Source organism: Saccostrea echinata, unplaced genomic scaffold (assembly GCF_033153115.1).
Source record: "Saccostrea echinata isolate AGI-Se365-2 ecotype Australia unplaced genomic scaffold, CSIRO_AGI_Sech_v1 ptg000056l, whole genome shotgun sequence".
NCBI classification, from domain to species: domain Eukaryota; kingdom Metazoa; phylum Mollusca; class Bivalvia; order Ostreida; family Ostreidae; genus Saccostrea; species Saccostrea echinata.
The window spans coordinates 9,987,242-10,011,917 of NW_026889805.1; the positions used below are offsets into that span (position 1 = coordinate 9,987,242).

At 31.0% G+C, this 24,676-nt stretch overlaps 1 pseudogene; it reads right to left on the reverse strand.

Annotated features, from left to right (window-relative positions):
- Window positions 1-24,151, reverse strand: part of LOC133173606 (peroxidase-like protein) — a 39,931-nt pseudogene extending 15,780 nt beyond the window's left edge.
- Window positions 24,152-24,676: the final 525 nt, after the last annotated feature.

Consider the following 24,676-nt stretch of genomic DNA (forward strand, 5'->3'; position numbering starts at 1 on the left):
TGCCAGTCTAATCTATACACGATTTATAAATTCTGACTCTGTCTACGGGGAGCATTTCACATTCATATTCCGTAATTGTTTGAATACGTACATGTCAGACAAGATAAAGGAATAGCGATATTAAATTGCAAATATTCACCGTCATAGTAACATACTGAAGCTTAAAACAACAATCCAGGCACGTGAATTAAATATCAACTTAAAAAAAATTCTACATGTCATGTGAGAGGAATATAAAAGTTATGACACTTTCCCCGTCATGTTTGCAGTGACTTGACGTCATATGCAATTATGACGTCATATCTAGATACTTCAGAGAAGTTATTACTGCTGGTACACTGTGACATTCTTCGGACAGCCTTATCCTAGCCGCGTATAAGTAATACATTGAAATTTAATATGCACCACCTATACCACTGCATGCCTATATGTACCTTTCATAATCTATAGTAACTGATTTAAATTCCAAAAATGATAATTATGCTTTAAAGGGAACGAGACATTATTTAAACTCACCCTTTTCGTCTTCTGCTTGAAGATGAAATAAGACTTGAAATTCTGCCAAAAATGAGAATTGAAAATTTAAACAAATGATATTTGAAAAGAAAATGAAATAAATGTTGTGGATCAAATGAATGAGTAATAAATGCGTTTGAAGAGAGCAAGATACTGTATGATATTATAATACAAAGGTTGTCATTTCCAAACCATTTTTAGTCAGATAGGATACATATTACCTGAAACAAACAAGTATGGCACTTTTTTTTAACAAAGTTTACGGAAATTTACATTAATTTAGAAAGTTAATTTCTACCATTGCTTTCTTAGCATACTAGAGAGGTGATGTTATTTCCAAAGCTCATTTTTTTTTTATTTTGAACACCTTCTTGTGCTATTACGTTATTGACGGTAAACAACGGAAAATCATGAACAATGATGTATCCTTTTCCAAAGTGGCAGTAATTTATACGATGCTAAAATTTTGTAGACTTAAAATTTACCACCATATCAAAACACTACTTGAACTTGATTAGGAAGAGTTAATTTGGGATGAAAAATTATTTATTGATTGAACCAGGATAGGCCAGGATATGCATGGTGTAAGCCCCCCCACCCCCCCACCCCACCCCCCCCCCCTTCCTGAGAATTTTTATGAGACAAGATAACTCATTAAAAATATATGAATTTTAACATAGGCCTATATCTGTACTAAAAATACTCGAATTTTTAAAATATCATATCTGTATTTCGATATCTGATATAATTTTCTGCTTTTTTTAAGTTTTGTTGTTAAAATTAAAACTTATCAAAAACGAGAAATAATAATAAGTAGAAAGTTTTGTTGAAGGTTTATTTTCATGTATTTAACCCTAACATTTTAAGAAATGCAATATTTAAATCCAGTGATTCAAATTCTTTGGGAGGAACTTACAGTTTACCTATCATAGGAACCATCAATTCAATTAAGTTTTATGTCTGAAGTCGAATCAATGGGTTAGAGAACGTTTGGATGGGATACTTAACTATTCACGCCACAAAAATATCAATGAATGAAGTTCATTAGAATAAAATTAGAACACTGATATAGCACATACTAAAATGTTCGTTTTGCTTCAAAATCCGTCTTTGGAATTAAGTTTTTCAATTTTTTCCTTGATGACCAATCTTTTTTATTTCAATTTTATGTTCCTCAAAATTTCCTTTTCTTATATATAATAATAGTTTAACAACATGGTTTCAGTAATTGTCACCTATAAAAGTAATAAGAAAATGATAAGTAAAATCCTTCTGGATTATAGGGAAAAAATTACCTTGGATCCCAAGAATGGCAAGTACAAGTAGGAAGACCCGGCATATATTTTCAATTTGTTTCATGTCAGTGTTATCATATTATACAACATATTCCGATCAATCAATGGGTTGATGGCAGTCCAGTTCGGCAGCCCTATCCGGAAAATTCAATAAAATATAACCAAAATATGATATCACAAAAATCCGGATAATGTTATAAAATACACTCAAAATAATCAATCACAATAATCTGGAAAATTCAATAAAATAAAGCACAAAAATCCAAATAATTCAATGTAATATACACCCCCTCCCCCAAATCCGGATAATTCAATAAAAAAATATCAAAATATGTAATCGCAAAAAAACCCCGGATAATTCATCTAAAAATCTCCTAAAATTCCGGATAATTCAATAAATTATACCAAAAATATGTTATCACAAAAATTGGATAATTTTCTAAGATGTACCTAAAATATTTAATTATTTATTTAATCACAAAATTCCGGATATTTCAATAAAATATACCCCAAAATCCGAATAATTTATAAAATATACTTGTACACAAAATATGTACATGTTGTCATGTAACGTTCATGTAGTATTTAAAAGCTTTACATCATGTATAATGTAATCAGTTTGTTATCGAAGGGAATTTTTATCGTACAAAGGATAAGGTCATCAAAAGTTAGCATTTAGTTTAATATTTCTGGAATTTCTGGTAAAAATTTTTTTTACTTCAAGATCCTAATTTAATTTTTCACACACCACATCAAAGCAAGCAGACATCTCCGATGCCTCAGTTAACCAACTATTTTGAGATTTACCTTAATGGTATTATTTTTGCTGTGAATTCATGTCAGCTGCATCTGTATGCGCAAAAGATACCCCAAAAAATATCCTATAGACATAATACCCATATTTATCACAATTTTCTTTCTTTTTTTATCACATCATACTTATTGTTGCAATTCTCTCCGAATCTTTATTGAAATTCGACGCAAAAATATTAAATAATTAATTTAAGAATTATTTTATTCATGATATACATAGAAGTAGATACAATGAACATGGATTGAACAGCAGGGAAAAATTGCCTATATTGGCTCCATCAATTAGAGATCAAGGTACAAATGTAACAATGATATATATTTGTAGTTTTACAAGGACATGTAATTTAAACTAATTTTTAAGGAGATTACAGAGTACAAAATTGAAAACAAAGGGTATGAACAGTAAAATGGAAAAATGAAAGGGGGAGGGAAAAGGGGAAAAATTAAATACCGGCAATTAAAATCCAAAAAATAAAATATAATTCAAGCGTTATGGTACCAAGTAACAAATTATTTGAATCTAAAACAAGAAAATCTAAGAGGCTTTGAAAAGAATCCACTTTCACCAAAGAATGTGTATCCTTTTGACTTCAGGCAAATCATAAAATGAATTGGAATCATCAAGTATGACGTCTTTTTCTGAGAAATTGTTTTTACAATTCAGGATATGTTAATAACACATTGATAGCGTCATATACACATGTATTATTTGCACGACCTTTACTCGACTTTACTTGGTATTTTTATTAATGTACTACAGTGTGGGTGAATTAAAAAAAAAGACCAAACCCATATTTTTGAACCTGCACAAAAAGTACAGACAATGGGAATAAATTTCTACGTCTCTTATATGTCTTTAGATAGTGTCTAAATATCTGCCAAGTATCTCATTGATATCTCAATTCACAAAAAAGTTATGCCAAAAAATGATGCTAAAAATATCAGGAGTGCAACACCTTTTGTGAAATTTTGAAAATTTAATATATTTTGAAGATCTGTGAAATAAATAATAATGGTTTATGGTGGAAATATAGACTTGAGTCAAAGTATTGAGCCTGAAAAGTAGACTGTAGCAACTTTTGTTTGACCAAGTTGTGGTCATGGCTGATGTTGAAAAAAATGTTATACAATGTCAGGAGTGCAACAGAAAATGCAGTGTTACCAAAAAAACATAAATTTTAAAAATCTGAAAGACAATTAAGTCAAAAAAGAATTTTCAAAGTGTAAAGCAATATCTGATATACAATTTAAAACTTTCAAAAAAAAAAAAGTTATATAAAACACAAGCAGCATTAATGAGTATGTGTGCATACCCAATAATGTCAGGAGTGCAACATTTAATGTTTTGTTCCCCAGCATGAAAAAACTTTTATCAGTATATGATTTTCTGATTTTTATTTTGGAAAATAAGACACATTTTTACCAAATAGATTTATCAATTACAGGGTATGTCTATGTTTCAGGTCTATATTTATATGATCAGGGGTGCAACACATTTTTATAGATTCAAGTTATATGATGAAAAGACTTCCACTCATGCTAAGATATATTCTTACAAACAAAGATTCATAGAGGGTTCCAGTAAATGTTCAACCAAGCTTCTTTCTTTACTCCTCACTAAGATATTAACAGTAATGAAGGGAAAACTTCAAGAGTACTGTGCAACAATATATTCGAGAAGTGGTGTAAATCAGATGTGGATAATTAATATTCTAAGGAACTTCTGGAAAATTTGAAATCACAAGATTTTACCAAAATCAACAGCTTAAAAACTTACGACTTTTCAACTTAATACACAACCATTCCCAACGATAAATTAAAGTCCAGGCTTTCATGATATCATTGACAGCTACTTTTTTAATAAAAATGGAACTCGTAAATTTACCTACCTTGTCATTGGTCATTTGCAAAATTATTTTGTTAAAAAACACTCTGATTGTACACACAAGTACTCTGAAGTTGACATTGAAAAGATGCTTGAGTTTCTGATTGACAATATCTATGTGGTTTTTGGAGACTAGGTCTTCCAACAATCTATTGGAATTCCCTGGGTACCAATTGCACCCCGTTATTAGCAGACCTTTTTTGTATTCATATGAAGCAGAATTTGTCCAAAATCTTATACGTGAAAAGAAGAAAACACTTGCTGTGGCCTTCAACTCGACATTTAGATATATCGACGACGTATTGTCAATTAACAATGGTTATTTCCATTCTTATGTCGATACGATATATCCCGGTGAACTTGAGATAAAAGATACCACAGAGTCTGACACATCTGTTTCATATTTGGATATTTTACTTGAAAAAGACGTTAATGGTAATCTAACAACCAAGCTTTATGATAAACGTGATGACTTTCACTTTTCAATCGTCAACTTCCCTTACATATGCAGCAATATACCTTCATCACCTGCATACGGGATTTGTATCTGTCAGTTGATTCGATACGCAAGAGCATGCTCTACGTATGCACAATTTCTAAAACGAGGTAAATTATTGACAAACAAGTTGATGAATCAAAAATATCAGCAGTCTTGTTTAAAATCATTATTTCGTAAGTTCTATGGTTGACACAATGACCTTGTCAGGAAATACAATTTAATTATCATTGAGTCAAATGCTGACTGACGTTTTTCATACTAATTGTTAGGTCATTATTTACACACCGAATTGTCGACGGATTTTTCCGTTATTTCCCGATCATGACAAGGAGCACACGGCGGGTGTGACCGGTCGGTTGGGGATGCGTACTCCTCCATGGCACCTGATCCCACCTCTGATGTTTTGGAGGTCCGTGTTTGCTCTGCTCCTATTTTGTATTGTTTAATGGACTTTTGAGCTCAAATACTGTTCGTTATATCCATATATTTCATTCTTTAATAATGATCTATTTGAATAATTTTGTACTAAATTATTGACAGTTTTATTATTAAAACCCTTCTCTTTTTCAATTTTATCAATTCAGATGTATTTTTTATCTTCTCTTTGATTTTTTTTTAAAAATGTGAAAAATAAACACACTGAAAATTGTTATAAAGTTCAAGTAATTCCACCTCAGCTTCACTGTAACAACAGAATAAGTTCTGATATATAACTTTCGCTTCACGATTCTACTTTAAAGACTCCCATGCTCTTGGTCAGGAGTGCATCATATACTAGTATGTTAGAATTATTACTGATCAAATATGAATAAATAAAAAGAAAAATTGATAAGTAGAATGTTTCTGGTTGACCTCAGTTACTTCCTTTGTCCTGTGAAGGAAAATACACTATAAAATTTATTTTATCTTCTAAATGTATATTTTATCTTTTATATATATATATATATATATATATATATATACATATATATATATATATATATATATATATATATATATATATATATATATATATATATATATATATATATATATATATATAATTATAATTGTAAAAGAAAAAGAAAATGCACAGTTTCCAAAATTCATTTAACACAAGCGCTTTCTGGATTTAACAATCTCTCTTCAGGTGTACATACTTTGAACTGATTTGTTTTGCTTTTTATAAAACAACGGATACACACCAATATCTAAGCTTCACCTCGTGTCATCCTACTCACACCAAAAGGAATATTCCTTACAATTTAGCCAGAAGAATTTGTACGATTGTAAAAGATACAGATACTAGAAATCGAAGGTTGACAGAACTAAAAACATTTCTTCTTGCACAACATTATCCAGAAAATCTTATCCTTTCTGCCATAGAAGAATCCAAGAAAATCCCGCAACATATATTAAGAACGACCAGAAAAAAAGGACAAAGATCCCTTCTTAATCCCTTTTGTAACAACATATAATCCAAAACATATTAATATATTCCAAGAGGCGAAAAAGAACTTTACAATCATCGAACGGGACAATGATCTGCAACAACTTATACAGAAATCGGACTTAATTCACAGCCAACGACAACCACCCAATTTAAAAAAATTATTAACCAGACCTAAATTCAACTCCATTCCTGAACAATACACAGTATCAAAATGCGGTGATCCCAGATGTGGTACCTGCCCTTATATACGAACAGGATCCTCTATTATTTTCAAGTGTGGAAAAACATTTTTTGTAAATGAAAACATGTCGTGTAAAACCAAAAATCTTCTTTATTGTATAACTTGTAACAACTGCGGAGAGGAATACATCGGTCAAACCGGATCCCAATTAACCGACCGCATGCGCGTCCACCGTCAGCAAATCAATAATCTGAGCATTAGAAACACGCCATGCAGTGAGCATTTCGACATTTGTTCTCAAGGAAACTACTGTGTCTTTCCATTTTATAAACTTAGGAACGATTCAGCCGTAATGAGAATAGTGAAAGAGAAATACTTTATAAATCTATTTTCACCAAAACTGAACAAACATTAATATTTTGATAAGTTCATGTCTTTTTTGTATAATAAATTTCTTAAATACTTTGTTTATTAAGACTGAGAAAATCATGATTTATTGTACAATTCAATTTTCCCGAACTTTTACGTTATACTATGACGTCATGGATTTATTCCTTCCCTGCAAAGACACTCATGACGTCATAGCTAACGTTACCAAGCAAAACAAATCAGTTCAAAGTATGTACACCTGAAGAAGGATTGTTAAATCCAGAAATAAAAGCGCTTGTGTTAAATGAATTTTGGAACCTGTGCATTATCTTTTTCTTTTATAATTATTTTTACTGTGTGACATCATCTTTTAACTACCGTGATTTATTTATTGAATAAAAGTGATATTCTCTCACAGTGTGAAAGGATACCAAAGTGATATTCTCTCACAGTGTGAAAGGAAATCAAAGTAAGTAAAAAATAATTTCTGGCCTGTCATAAGATAGAGATATTAACTAAGCATCTTGATAGAGCTAAAACTGCAAATTTCTTCCCAAATATGTTGCTAAAATCCATGCTATCGCAGCTATGTAATGTTTTCAATCACATAACTGCAGCGCTAAGCTATGACGTCTCAACCGCTCAACTATGACGTCAAGCCGATAACAGTGTTAAGACAAGACAGAGGCAAAGGGAAAATCAAAGAAAATGTAATAAACAGAAAATTCAATGTTTTGTAGATGAATATGGAATTTATTTCACTCGTGAGACAGGATTTTTTTTATATTTTCACTCGTGCTTCGCACTCGTGAAAATATCAAAAAGCCCTGTCCCACTCGTGAAATAAATTCCATATTCATCTACAAAACATTGAATATCCTCTCTCTCTCTCTCTCTCTCTCTCTCTCTCTCTCTCTATATATATATATATATATATCTATATATATCTATATCTATCTATCTATCTATCTATCTATCTATCTATCTATCTATCTATCTATCTATCTATCTATCTATCTATCTATCTATATATATATATATATCTATATATCTATATCTATCTATCTATCTATCTATCTATCTATCTATCTATATATATATATATCTATATATCTATATCTATCTATCTATCTATCTATCTATCTATCTATCTATCTATCTATCTATCTATCTATCTATCTATCTATATATAGTGATATATATATATATATAACAGTGATAATTTTACATATAGAATTGTATGAGGCATATATCTTACTTAAAACATTGCTATTTAATTTCCAAAAGTTACCTGAAGGAGTCCGATAAATACACAATACATACACAATAGGAGTTCAGGCATCAATAGTTTTCTACCTGAAACCATCTAATAAGTAGACAAAAGAAAAGAGAAAGTTTTTTTTCTTTGGAGAGTAAAACCAGTGAGTGAACTCTTTTGTTTCATTTATTCATTCAATGGCAGTCGTTTGGCTTAGCAGGAACTATGGACAGTGGTCGAGTGATGAAGGATTTTTTTTATGATTCCAAATATTTTTTTTATTAAGTTATTGTTATCACTGCCGTCCGATAATATCTTACTGGACTCTTAATTATTATTATCGGACGGCTACAGGTAAATTTTTAGACTGCAAGAACAAAGACATGACGTCACAGCAATGTTTTAAATATATATATATATATATATATATATATATATATATATATATATATATATATATATATATATATATATATATATATATATATATATATATATATATATATATATATATATATATATATATATATATATATATCTATCTATCTATCTATCTATCTATCTATCTATCTATCTATCTATCTATCTATATCTATCTATCTATCTATCTATCTATCTATCTATCTATCTATCTATCTATCTATATATATATATATATATATATATATATATATATATATATATATATATATATATATATATATATATATATATATATATATATATATATATATATATATATATATATATATATATATATATACATATATAGATATATAGGGAATAGTTCAAAATAAAAAGCCAAGTTTAAATACTTTCTTGTGTTTTAATTCTGAAGTATTGGACTATAAATATTGCACAATTTTGTTACCACTTGATGTTGCCAACACTTTATGAATTTTTGTGTTCTGTGGTTTTAATTTTCAAATTTTCTGCAGTCAGGAGTACAACAAAACTGTTTTATGATTGTCAATGATCTTCATCTATCTTTACTAAAAAATAAATTGAAAAAAAAGTTTGATACTATTTGATGTTTAAAACATTATGTCTGCCGACTAATTACCGGTACAGACATTTTACAGTCAATTCAGAGAATAGTTTTCATCAATTTAACATATATTTTCAAATACAATGTATAATTATTACACATTGCAAATAATCATGTTTTGTGGTCTTGAATATATGAAAAATATGCCGTAAATGATAAAAAATATTAAAACAAAGAACTGATTTACAAACTAAGAATGGGTCATGGTGTGTTATAATTTTTAAAACAATATTAGATAAAACTGGATATCAGTTGTCAGGAGTGCAACACAATAATGCAACATAGGGTCACTTCTAAATCTAATATTTTTTGTAAGAAAACTTGTATGTCAAAATTCTCTTTTGGCTTGATTTTAAAGAACTGACTTAAATGAACAAAAAAAAAAATGAATTGGGGGATTTTTTTGTTTCATATTTCTTTCATATTAAAACTTTTCAAACCAGAATAGAAAAAATAATGTAAAATAACAATCAAAAAGCCAAATTTCTTCCACATATACAAGAGAAGAAACTCAATCAAGGTTTAGATCTAATCATTTATATCCCTGATACAATTTTGAAGAAAAAAACTATAATTTCTTTTGATTATGTATTTTAGAAAGTCTTTTAGGATAAAGTGATATTTTCTTTTTTCAAATAAAGTTTTGCTAATAACTTTATCCAATTGTCTATTCTATTGCAACTTAAGGAATTTTAACTAAAATGCATGTACAATATGATAATATAAGTGAAAAATATGTTATAGGTAGTTGATTTTTTTCCAAAAATTTCAAATTGGTGGTCATTTTTTTTTAATTCACCCACGTATACATATAAATAGATGGCATAGTCTTTCGTGAAGGAGCGTGGTTGCGTTGAAACACAGAACTGCCAGGTTTTGACTAAGGTGTAAAAACAATAAATACAACAAAAAAGTTCATGCAAAAATAAACAATTCACAATATTGCTGATTATAATGAACAGCATTTTTTCATGATGTGTTCAGTAAATCGAACTTTTGAATAGTTAAAGGACATGGGCAACGTACTTTACAAAATTGTAATCTACTGGTTATTTTCCAGGATACTATCACTTTATAATCATAGTACCATCAGATGTTCATAGCCAAAAAATCAGCATACATTACCAGGGGTTTTGAAAAGATATCAAATGATAAAAATCCTTCTTTTTTCATTAAAGAATATACAAAAATTACCAAATATATCATTTTAGCTGAAATTTCCTCAGAATTTGTTCTAGAGGAGGTAAACAGTATCATAAAAGTCGAAAACTTACTGGAACTCTTAAATTACAGAAAATAAGAAAATAAAGTCCAAAATTACGTTGCGCAGTCGCCCGCGTGGCGCAGTGGTTAGAGCGTCTGCTCTATAGTCGCGGAGTAAGGAGTTGATCCTTATGTCGCGGGTTCGAATCCCACTGTGGGACGTGGAGAACGGTCCTTCGGATGAGACCGTATAAACCGAGGTCCCGTGTCGCAATAGGTGTTGGCACGAAAAAGATCCCTCACTGCTCAATGGCCCTAAGTGCTGAGTATAGGTCAAAATTTGCAGTTCTCCACCGGCAAGTGGTGGCGTCTCCATATGAGTGAAAAATTCTCGAGAGGGAGGTTAAACAACAAACAAAACGTTGCGCATGTCCGTAAGGTATTACTGACTACAGGCTACTTTTTCTGAATTTGATCTTATTTCATGATCTTACACAATATGATCTCTAAACTTCAATCATTAGCTATAGGCCCGAACCAACGATTTTGAAAGTTGTAGTGGGGAACTTCTGAAAAAAGGGATATAGGAATTAAATAACTCAATATTGCATTATCATTTGCATAATAATGTATTTCTTCAGTTTTTCTAAATTGTACCAACTATTTAAAATTCGCACAAAGTATTTTCTAAATTGTACAAATGATTTCGAAAATGATTTTTCTAAATGTGACATAAATGATTTTCCCCTGCAAAATTGAAAAGACACGTATACGCCGTGGTATTTTATTTTCTTTACATATTTTATTAGATATTCATATTATACATTTATTAACAGCAAATTTTTAACTCTAAAGCATCTTATTTGCAAATAAAATTTTTTTTTTCATTTTCTATGAAAAATTGGGAACAAAATCTTATAAAATGATTAAGAGCTAATTTCGGCCTTTCAATGCCGAAACCATAGTTTAAAAGGCACGTCTTAAATCTATTAAATAAAATTCTGGTGTGGCATTCCTCCTTAAGCAATGCTAAATGCTAATAACATTTTCACCCTTTATTTTTGTATAATCTTACGATTGTATTGCTTGCTTTTGTAATAACCTTAGAAACAGGAAGCCTTTTCGTGATTTTGCAATAAACTAAAGGAATGAAAGTAAACAAAGAAAACTAAAACTAAATGGATAGTTACTTGTTCACGAATGAAAGTGACTTTTGATTATGAAATACAATTAACAGGAAGATATTTTGAATTCTTTATGAATTTACTGCGCATAAACAAAATCCTGCAAAATGTTGTGAATACATTGCCCATAAGTCTTTTTATGTTTATTAATCAAACAATGAGCATACATACTCAGTTTTCTATACATAATTTTATGAGTGAACAAAGCAAGTGTTTGTCCTGTATAACTTCACTGAAGTTGCTTACATTTCATTTGTTTTAACAACATACCAATCTTGGGAACTAATCCCACTTTGTTTATGAATTTGAAGACAAGCTCATCAAGCTCAAAAGACCATTGGAGCAATAAAACTGGGAGCAGAGCACACACGGACCTCTAAGAACATCAGAGATGGGATCAGGTGCCATAGAGGAGTTTGTCTAAGCACCTGACCGTCACGGTAGTTCAGTCGGTAGAGCGCTCGCTCCGTGACCGGAAGGTCGTGTGTTCGAATCACGGCCGCGACTGACTTAAGTCGATAAACAAGAATGGATATGGGGTTACCCCATATCCAAGATATTCGACTTTTAAATTACTCAAATTTTCACTGTGCTCAGCTGATCTCTATAAGAAAAAAATGCACTTGTTATGAAACTAGTTCTTCGATCCGTAGCAAATACTGTCAACAGTCTTGCGACACTAGCAAACAATGCACGCATCTGTGATTTCAAGACCAAATAGTGTCCTGTCTGACATATTTCATTTTGTCAAATAAAATCTGCAACACGTGCTATCAGAAAGTCAATCGCATATAAATTCGTTTTTCGTTAGTCGGAAAGTCCCGAGAAGTTGCGATTGCAGCTGTTATATAACCACTCCGTCAGTAAACAGTTAAAAAGAGAAACAAGAACCACACACACACAATAAATGATTAACATTATCTATCATAAGAAATTGTATAATAATTAACGAAGAATAATCATGAAAGTAATGTAGTTGGTGAAAAGATTGTCAATCGAAGAATGACCTACATATTTTCGGGGAAAAGGCTGAGAATAAGAATACTTCTTATCTACATTTCTAGGTATAAAATGATTTTCTAAAAATCATTTTACGTTAATTTTGTTTTCTTCCATGTATAACATACTCATCGATATTCTAAACATTTGTTGTAATGTTGTATCTGCTGATCATGAATGGACTATATTTTTTCAGAGCAAATGTGTGAAGAGTACCTGGCTTTAGTAATATATCTTGAATAGATAGTATGCACTGATCGAATATATTAAAAATAGGTAGCAACTGTTCCTTCGCCAAACTTTGAAGTGAAAGTTGCGGGTCCTTCGGATGAGACCTTAAAAAGCGAGGCCCCGTGTCACAGTAGGCGTTGGCGAGATAAAGATCCCTCACTGCTCAATGGCGTCTCTATATGAGTGAGAAAATCTCGAACAACATACAATCAATCAATTTAAGCATTTTCTAGTCTACTTAACGATAAACATTTACATAAAAAACGCTTTCCAGCAACGCTCAAAATCATTTGTGTATCCCCTAAAACCAATAAATACTGATATAAATGTCTATATTTAAAAGGTATCCTGTTTACTTTACGTTTTTACTACTTCATTTGACGAAGGAGAGACTGCTTTGATTAATTCTGAAAGAGAGGACTTGTGCCTTAAAAAACCTCATCAACAAATTCCCTGTCGCTCAACGAGGATGGATCCTGATATTTAAAGTCTAAAACTTTTTTTGTCAAGTATATTTTTAGTTTCTACACACAAAGCTTAATTAAAAATAAAAACAAAAAGTTGGGGTCAATATGCTTCTTTTGGCGCTACAGTACATTTAATATGACCTTTTTGCACTTAAATTTGTGTCTTAATCAAAAATCACATCTTCGACGTTTTTCCTCCAATGTTTTTATCCAAATAAATCATGGGGCAAAATAAACTATAAGTCTATTTTAAAAAAGTCACATTAAAATTGTGACTAAGAAAAAGTTTCAAATTGCTTCGCAAAATCAATTATTTGACCTTTCTGCACTCACAAAACGTGATTTTTCTGGCATTAAAAATTTAACAAGCAAGAAAATTATTTTAAAGTCTTAAACTTTTGCTGAATTTAAGCAGATTGATCAAAGCTTTCTTATATATTGAGAAAAGAAAAACAAAAGTGGGGGTCTATGATGTAAATTTTTAGATATTACTAAAAATGTGTTAATTTTATGTTAAAATTGGCTCAATTTTTTCCTGGACTTTCAGAATATATTTACTATATCTGTCACAATATAATGAAAGAATTAAAAAGAAATAATTTGATAGATATTTCAGAACTAGCATAAAATATCTCACAGCAAAAAACAGCTCTGTTTGCAACCAGCATAGAAAAATAGGAATCTAAACTTAACAGTACTGTATATATTTCAAAGGGAAAAATTGATCATTTTCTTCTAAAAAACCTTCCGCCACAAAATATAGTCCCTGACTTAATCCTATTTGAATGGAATTAAATCGCGGTTTTTTCATTGGATGTAGGTTAATTTGCATTTTAGAATCCAGATTTAATGTTAGAACTTAAAAATGATGCAGACTTTTAGAAATTAAGGTCCAGACCAAAATCTGCTCAAAAGCTCAGGATCGAACCTCCTTAAAATGTCAAATGATCTGTCTTTGACATATCTTTTACTTAACATAAAAATATTATTACAATTTGTTTCTGGATCATATTGAAATATTAGTAAATAATTGGGGAAAGAGTATGAACAGTTATAATTGGACAGCTATGCTGTTGCTGAATGAGACTTCAATACCAATTTTATTCGTTATTCAAATTTTGATTAAAATTAAAACACCTACCGGTAGTTTTCTTTTCTTGCTTTATAGTCGATATTTTAGCAAATAAGTTTGTAATTGTACACATTAATAGAGATAGCAAAAAAGATGCTTTTGAAATACTGTAACTTTTAGCCATCCTAAAAAAAAAATTCCAGATAACACAAATTATTTTGAATAATACAAATAAAATCAAGGATTTACACACCTTCATGTCGTGTTTTTTTCCTGCTCCCAGTCCAGATTTTCATTTAGATGACAGGGAAGTATCATATTTGTCTTTAACCTCCATAAGGAAGAAAAGCTAGAATATAGGCGGATCAAAGAATCTTGTAAAGACGAGGAGATATTGAGAACTAAATAGTGAATGGAATCTCTGAGATTACATTTTTTTTCGAGAAACCTTCCTCCTTTGATTTAAACCGGACGGAAAAGCGCGTAAAACTTAATATTCTGGTATTTCAATTTTAAAGGATGTCTTCTATTTACGTAAACCGTCTTCACGTCAGCAATATAATAAGGTGACAGGGCATTTAAGAAAAAATAACAAATTACATGTATGTCAATTTCCATAATGAATAGCAAAGAAAAAAAAAATGGCAACCAGGAATGAAATATATTTGTAACCAGAAGAATTTGATGAGATTGTAGCTCTACACCTTCATTTTTTAAAATTAGAAGAGATAATTCCAAACTGAAGCACTTTAAAAGTTTTGAATGCACATATCTATATATTCTGATGATTTCTACACAATTACCAACTTTTACTGAAATCAAACCCAAACATTCGAAGGAGTAGCATTTTTAAAGAATTTCAAAAAATCTATTTTAAGTAACCATGTCAACAAAGTTCATCGAAATTTAAAAAAAAAAAAATATACAGGTAATCATATTTTAAGTAACCATATGAAACTTTTTTCATTAAGAACCGATTAACATCATTGTCAATATTGTTGTAGTATTGTGGTGTTCCAAGTTTCATGGCAATCGAAATAAAATTGTAGGAGTATCAGCATTTTGAAAAAAAAATGGCTTCTATTTCATTTTTAAATATATCATGTGTAAAATGTTTTCCACTGTAACATTACTTAAAATGAAGCGATGTAATAATATACTACAGGAATTTTTAGTTTGAATATTCATTTGATACTGCCTTTCAAGTTTGTTCAAAATAGGTTTTATATTGTTGAGTAAAATTCAAGTATCTTCTCATTTTTGATTAAAAAAAATACGAACTAATTCTTAACAATGTTTAGTTTATATTCTTTACAAAGATATAAATACATTTGAAAAGTACTGTATTGTATTGCATTGCATTGAATTGTATTGTATTGTAATTAACGTTAGCTGCAGATCTGTAAATGGTTGGTCTGTAAAATTAGGACGGACCAGTTGTGTTGGTACCTTGTATGCTTGTATACAAAAAGTCTACTTTTTTCAAAAGAAGAAAAAGAAATAGAAAAGGGATCAACCTGGATATTGTAACCCTATACTATTATGTACTCTGTAAAGCTTACTTTAGTCTACCGTTCATTGCATTCTATTCTGGGTTGGAAGAAAATTAAAAAAATACACCATGAATTGCACGTCACAGTTGAAATCAAATAAATTCTCTAAGACAGTAAATATAACGTATGAATCAGATATTATTGAAACAAGGAACTTTTAACAATTCTGCATCACAGCAAACAGACTCTAAGAAACAAACGCATCGCCAGTCCCACAACCATTCGCAAACCCATAAATAGATATATTCTTCCTCAAAAAACCACAGTGACACTTCGCGACGAGGCAAAATAGATCCTTGGAAATGATGGAGTTGACTGGGCAGTTATATATGTTTCCAACAAGGTTTCCCTTTTTCCTCTTTGTAAGTGTATCCTGAAATTTTACAGACGATTCATATAGTTTGAAAAAAAAACACTTTTCCTCCATTCGTATGTTAGAAACCAGCTTAAATTTACTTTTTTGTGTAGGATATTGTTTGTCTCCTTTAAAAAGATCAGTTTTTTACTGTTTCTCAAACACACTTTTCACCCCAGTCCTTGAAAAATATATTGTTCTCTTGGATACGTACATGTATCGTTGTTTGTAAATTCCCAAACTTTTTTGATTGATAACCTGACTTTCAATTCCGACTACTATAAAATCTCTCACTGGAAGCAAAAAACTACCACAAAGAGTTCAAATTGGTATGAAATTTACAAAACTGAACGTTTTTCTTTCTTGGTAACCATAGCAACAATATTACAATAAAGGTCAAGGTCATATTAAGCGGTCAAAGGTCAAATATAGTGACGTCATCTACTGAATCTTTACATTTTTTGCATTTGATTTATTAAAAATTAAAAATTTAATCTGGGTTCTATTTCAATTATTCTGTTGATTTTTTGTAAAAATTGAATTATACATTTTCTTTAAAGAGGACTTAACGTGTGGCATATTTACATGTGAATTTTCAAATCCCGGATATATGTATGTTCTATTTTTTTTTTTTTTTTTAATCACATTTTACTCAAATATACCGGTATCAAAATATTTTACTAAATTTTAGTACAAAAAGGTTGCCTTTATAAACAGCATCACACAAGTTTGCAATAGATCAATTGGTTATTTTTAAATAATGCACAATTTTAGGTCGGCTGTGTGAATTCGCAATCTTCTTACAGGGGTCTGATAGGGCATATTTCAAATTAAACTATGTGGGCAAAATATGTATGGTTGAATTTCTTTCATTATATATATATAAAGAGAGATTTTGTATCCTAGAACAAAATATCAAAGTTTGAACAAAATTGAATTTGAGGAAAAATTTGGCCTATCTATTGTATACTACCTTAAGTTCTATCAGGTAAGAATTCAAGGTGAGTAAGATAGAATGTTTCTTGATTAAAAGGTAACTAAAAGTCCTCAAGCAGCCCAAAGATATTACTATAAACACCTGAAATGTTGTTTCCATGGCTAAACTAGAATATATCTATAAATCCTGATTTTTAATCTGTGTTACAGGGCCTAAAAAGATATTTGTTATTCCTTTAAAAATTGTTTCCTATTTATATCTACACTGAAAAAAGTCTAAAATTTCAAATGTTTTACTGAGCGGTGAAAAAAAAAAAAAAAAAAAAAAAAAAAAAAAAAAAAATCGATGTCAGACCGCAGAGAATGATATCGGACCTGTCGATGAGATATTGGACTGCTTTTTTCAAACTGTGGGTGGGATCAGCTATATCATATTTGCATCCGTTGATGTCCGAATAGTTACGGAATTGACAGAGTTTGAACCACAATGCAGGAAAATGAAATTTACATCATGAAAGTCAACACAAGATCCCCCCCCCCCTTAAAAAAACGTAAAAGGTATAACAAAATATTTATTGATTGTGTTCTCGGCAAAATGCGTTTTGCCAATCCCTCGAACCAAACTGTTTACATTTGGCTTAACGGTCTCAGGCAAACATTTTGATTCTTGGGTCTAACAAAATGCATGGTGCCTCCGAACCCAATCAATAAATGTATAATATTTGAGAGTCTTGATTTCCCATGTCTTTCCTTAAGATAGTTAAAATAGTATTACTAGTAATCAAAACATAGCCCCAAATTTTGAATGGCCACACTGTGTTTCCCTGGTAACCATGAAAGTTAATTTTGGATACAAATACATTGCTATAAACTTTTCACAGTAAAGTCAAGTATTTCTATTGTTTTTTCTTGTGTTTGTGATATGTTTCTGGAACTTAGGGGATTGAAATCTGAGACAATTGACAAATTATGTGATCCAACTTTTTGAAACAAATTGAAAACAGGCTTTGACGTTATATATTTAGCTGAAATCCATCTTGGTACTGATGCATCAATATTCAGTGTTCCTATTAGTTTCAGTATGTAGAGAGAAGTCTGTCATCCTTTCTATAATATGGAGGGGTACCCATCCCTTATCTGCAACTCCTCCTATACCACTGATTAAAATTTAATATGACTTCCACAGAATCTTTATTACATAATGCCATTCTGCACCCCCTATTTTACTTTTTGATCGGACACTTATTTCGGATCTCACACAGAAAAAAAATAAACGTCGACTTTGCCATTATAAACATATGGGAGGCGGGGGTATCATTTTGTGATCTCAGTGCTCACAGTTCCTCTAGTTTTATGTGGTATTTTTAATGCCAGATTTCGATCAGAAACAGATTTTATTTTTGCTTTGATTTCTTCCATTATTTGATTATTATTCTGTAGATAATTAATTCAGAAATCTTGTAAGGATAGTGTTGTAAATAGGAGAGGTAGAGATTTGATTGACATGTGCATAGGAGACCATTTAAGATTGTTGAATGAATGTTTGATGATGTGTAAGGAAATTTTGCTTGTTATACCCCGAATGGCTCTAGTACTGTTGATTATGTAACAGTATCTGAAAATTGCCTACATTACCTGTTACTCATTGTAAACTATCTATGGTAACAACATCTAGATTTCAAATTAAAAAGAACTTTGACTGGATTCATATACATGTTGTTTTGCCAAATTTTCACTGGTCAAATGACTTGCCAGGAAAATTGTATCCCAATTGTTTAAGTTTTACGAAACGTGATACACCAACAAAATCACAGGAAATTGTTGATGAAATAGCTAACAGTTTTTTCTGAAATTTTGACAAAGGTCTCATCCCAGACACTGAGTAGGAAAAAAAAACCCTTCAATAATCAAACAATCAACCAAAAAATGATTTAATAAGGATATTAGTCATTTAAGTAAATTAAGATTCAGTCTCATTAATTATTGGAAAGTTTATTCTTTGTATCCCAATGATTCACTTAAAAAAAAAGAAAAAAAAAAACTATAACAGATTGTATAGAATTTACCCCCCCCCCCCACCCCATGACGAAAGATACTCGTATCTAGAAACCCTGCATAATTTTGACCCAAAACATATTCATCATGGAATGGAAATTCATCAATGACCTTTCAAAATATGAAAACATGACCCTCCAGCTTGGTATTCTCATTGTAAAAACCTAAACAATACAATATAAAGGACGGATTTCAACATAGATTGAAGGAATTAGATTCTAAACTTTCTGAATTAAAAAAGAACATTAGATTTTTGATTACTGAAGGAGAAAATTCCGCAGCATTAAGTAAATTAAAATGTAAAAAAAAATCTGGGCTGGACAGTATATCTAATCATAGCTTAAAACAGACCAGCATGTACTTCTTCCTGCTGTTAAAAAATTATCAATTTATTTTTCTCTCATATCATTTATCCTACCTTTTATGCTTCAGGTAAAATCACAACAATACACAAATCTGACATTAAATCAGATCCCAACAGCTATCGAGGAATCACTGTTACTAGTGCCATTGGTAAAATATTTAATAGTATCTTAATGATAGATTGGAAAACTTCCGGCAGGCATAGGAGATCTTTTTAATAAAATTATTAAGAAATTAAAATGTTTGAAGTCAGCACTTGTACAATTCGATAAACCATTTGTTTTGTATGTTTTAACACCTGTCATTAGAGAATATTGATCGTTTTTAGCATTTAATATGTATGTCAAATGTATCCTGGGTTTCATTAACTTAAAAATATATATTCTAAATAATTTCTTTAAAGCAGAAGTGGCAATAAAGTGTTATGTTTTTTGAAGAGTTGTTATTTTGGTTTTCTTAGTCTTAAGGATGTACAAAACATCCATCCTCTAAAATTCCTGTCGTTTAATTTTAGTTATATTTGTATATTTTATATATTGTTATATCCACTATGTGTATGCATTTTGGACAAAATCGATCGAGTCATGTTTGTACAGGAAGTTCCAAAAGTTACGTATACCTCCCTTTGGCTGCTCACGAGGAGAGGAAAATTTTAAGCAATACCCTATAAAATTCTTGATTTCCAAAAACTAAGATTAGGCTATCTGTCAAATTTCAAAACATTAAACACACAAATAAAGTAATTTTGCAGAGGTACACATCGAAAAAATAGTTTTGAAGAAAGTGAAATGCTATGTTTCATCTTAGCCTTGGAAAAATTTCCAATATTCCATCTTTTCCATTTGCATTGTAAAATGTTCCATTTGTATTATATAATTTTTATTTGTATTTTATAATTTTCAATTAGCATTGTATAATTTTTAATTTGCATTGTTAAATTTTTATTTGTATTCTATAATTTTCCATTTGTATTCTATAACTTTCCATTTGTATTCTATGATTTTTCATTTGAATTGTATAAATTTTTATTTATATTCTATATTTTCCATTTGTATTGTAAGAAAATCATTTGAATTGTATATTTCTCATTTGCATTCTATATTTTCCATTTGAATTATATAATTTCTTATTTGCATGGTATAATTTCTTATTTGTATGGCAAAATTTCTTGTTTGTATTCGATAATTTTTCATTTGTATTGTATCCGAGGATTGTTTATTTATTTCGTTAGGAAGGATTTCATTTTTTTACATTTAGCCTGTATCGTGTTGAAAATGAGCGAGAAGTTCCTGGTGCTCAAAGCAAACTGGGCTCCAATATTTATTTGCGTGCATGTTAGAAGACGGCCATTTAGATGAAAAGGGATCGAGCGCTGGCAGATGGCAAATAAATAGTCTGTCCTTAGAAATGTTGTCTGGGTAAATAAATTGTTTGATCTTGACTGGTGGTACCTCCCCCCAACCCCCATTCCCCACTCCTACCCCCAGGAAATGGAGTTTTCGGGTTTGGGCAGATTTTATTCTCTTTCTTCTTCTTCTCCTTGTCTCTGGTCATCTTTGATCTTGGACATAAATATTCTCCCCTGCAAGAGCATGAAAATAAATAATCTGATTTGCCAGCCCCCCACCCCTTTGTGAATTACATGACCTTCGCTTAGAATCCGCGCAAATAGAGGAGCCCAGTTCACCCGAAACATCTCGCTTGTTTGAACACTATGCCACAAAAAGACTAAAACTTGCTCAATGAAAACCTCCGCGATCGTAACGATAAAAATAAACAATCCCCAGGGATATAATACAAATGAAAAATTATCGCATACAAATAAGAAATTATACAATACAATTTACAATGCAAATATAAAATATAGAATACAAATAAAAAATTATAAAATACAAATGAATCTTTCTACAATACAAATGGAAAATATAGAATACAAATAAATGTTATACAATCCAAATGGAAAATTATAGAACACAAATGGAAAATTATACACCCCAAATAAAATTCATATAATACAAATGAAAAATTATACAATGCAAATGAATAATTATACAATACAAATGGAAAATTAAGAATATGAATAAAAATTATACAATTTAAATGGAAAATTATACAATACAAATGGAAAAGATCGAATATTGCAAAGTTTGACATGCCATATTTTCCATTTAAATAATTTTTTTGGGAAAGAAAATTATCGTTTAATTTTGAAAAGAAAAAAATTTCTCCAAGTAGCTGATGCCATTATATCTTGATTTTTTATCATAATTTTTGAACGACTAGCCCTGAATTTAATGCGGAAATCACCAGTTTGCCGCAACTATTGTATATATACGAGGGATGATCAAAAAGTATGCGAATTACTTCCATACAAGAAATAGAATTAGGTTTCAGTGTTCATTACTTTTTAAAGTAGTACTCTTCAATTTTAATGCACATTGGAAACCGTTCTGTCCATGCGCGAATCATGTGATCCAGTCCGTCACGTGACATACTCCACAGAAGCTAAAAGATTTTTCCGAGTCTTATATTTCTTATCATGCAAGTTATTTTTTTTATATAACAAGAACAGTCCATTTGTCAAAAATGGCTAAATCTCGGCAATAGGATGGGTGGATAAGGATATCCTTTCCCAGAATGAGCATGATGACCATCACAACCCGGGTCCTCTGTCTTAAGAGCGTTTTTTATCCAATGTGAATAAAGTATGGACGCCTTCTTTTTATCATATCTGATATGTTTAAAGTCGAAAGTAAAGGATAGTTTAGGGATTTAATAATCATATTATTGTTAAGATAGTCAATTCTTTTTCTAACTGTAACTTGGCGATCTTTCATAACAAATTGCTCAACTAAGGACACATCTCTTGCCCAGCTTGCTTTCACTGGGCAACAGAACAAACATCATTTTTAACCATCTGCCTTCCTTCTCTAAAATAATAAATCCAATTAATGATTGAACTTCTGGCAAGGTTTTTGTCTTCATAAACCTTGTACAATTTATTTTAGGAATGATTCTAATTCTTGGCTAAATTATTCGAGTATAACCTGGTTTGGGTCAGTTTACGCTTTATAATCCACGACTGAGTCAACTAGTTTTTGTCACAAGTCATCTACATATTGACGTCATTTTCAATATTGCGACGTCACAAACATGGAACGAAACATTACATATGATGTGCTATTTATAGAACATGTGTATGACTATATGTATGCCAACATAGGGGCTTGTCTTCCGGATTGTTAAATATAAAATAAATTTAAAAAATTTTGAATCTTCTTTAAATACAGTATGATGCAATATATATTCGGACAAGATGGCGGCGTGTTTACATTCGATACGAAACTAGGTCAATTCTTGATTAGAGATATTTCATTAAAAAACATGAAATAAATAATAAAACTTACCTAGTACTTTGTGAGATGTCCCTTAAGTCTAATTGTGTCCATTAATCTCCGGGGAATAGAGCGGTATAGACATTTAATGAAGTCTGGGCTTATCTCTCTCCAAATACACTGGATTTTGCGAAAAAGATCATCTTTACTCGCAATCCTCCAAACTCGTCCCTGTAGCTTTCTCTTGATCAGCAACCACAGACTTTCAATGATGTTTATATCTGGACTTTGGACAGGCCAGCTCATTGCAGTTATTCTATTTCTGTGCATAAATTCCTGGGTAGATCTCGCACGATGTACTGGGACATTATCGTCCTGGAATATATAGTCACTGGATGGAAAATGGCGAGCTATAACTGGCCACAGATTGTTATCAAGAATGTCTTGGTATTTTTCAGCGTTAATATTTCCATTTACTGCCATGATGGTACCAATTCCATTCCAAGTAATACACCCCCAGATCATGATCTCAAAGCATGGTTTTGAACGGCGCTGAGTCACCAAATCAGGCCTCCATCCTTCACCCCTCTTGCGCCAAACATGTACCCTTGAACCACGTCCAATGACAATTTTAGATTCGTCCGAAAAAATGACTTTCTTCCAAAATCCTTCAACAGTTAACTGTCGTTTTTCCCAGCACCATGACAATCTTTTTTCTTCGATTTACCTCCCTTATCACCAGTCGATACACGCCTTGTAAACCCATGTTTGTGTAAATGCAGCTGTAAGGTACGTTTAGATACTGCAATGTTCCTGTTTTCTTTGAATTTGCTGGTAATTTCTGCTAGACTGTCCCTCCTGTTATTTTTTACTAACCTTTCTAAGTATCTATAGTCACGATCTGTCACAGTAGGCAGTCGACCACTTCGCGGGATGTTTTCTGTTGAACCCCTCTCTTCAAAACGTTTTTTCAGTGATCCTATATCGTAGAGTGGGATACACCAAGAACATCCGCCACATACCTGACAGTTTTTCCCTCATCTAGTAATTTCTTGGCGATTTCTTTAACCTCACTACTGAGTTCTTTTCCTTTTCTACCCATCTTTCTTTCAGCTGTCAAATTTTGTAAACAAAGCAGACGAAAACAAAATCAGACGTACCACCCCTATATACATAAACTCTACGTATATAGGTGTGGTACGTCTTTTTTAAACGTGGTTTTTCTTGACTGAAAGTGTCAGAATCTCTATTTTATCAACTTTTAAGTGTATTTAAAGAAGATTCAATTTTTTAAAAATTTATTTTATATTTAACAATCCGGAAGACAAGCCCCTATGTATGCCAAATTTAATTCTGGTCTGAATTGTGGTTCTGTAAATACAGAGATAGTTCGCGAACTTTTTTTATCACCCATCGTAAAAGCTTTCAGTAATTGTATGAAAAAGGTGAAGATAACAAACAATGATCAATCTAAAAAAATCAATAAACAATACAATTCTGTGAAAAGGGCATAAAACATGGACCCCGGGAAATTTCAGAGGTGGGATCAGGTGTCTAGGAGGAGTAAGCATCATCTGTGGACCGGTCATGCCCGGATAAGATAAAAAAAATGCTGTGGTATGATCAC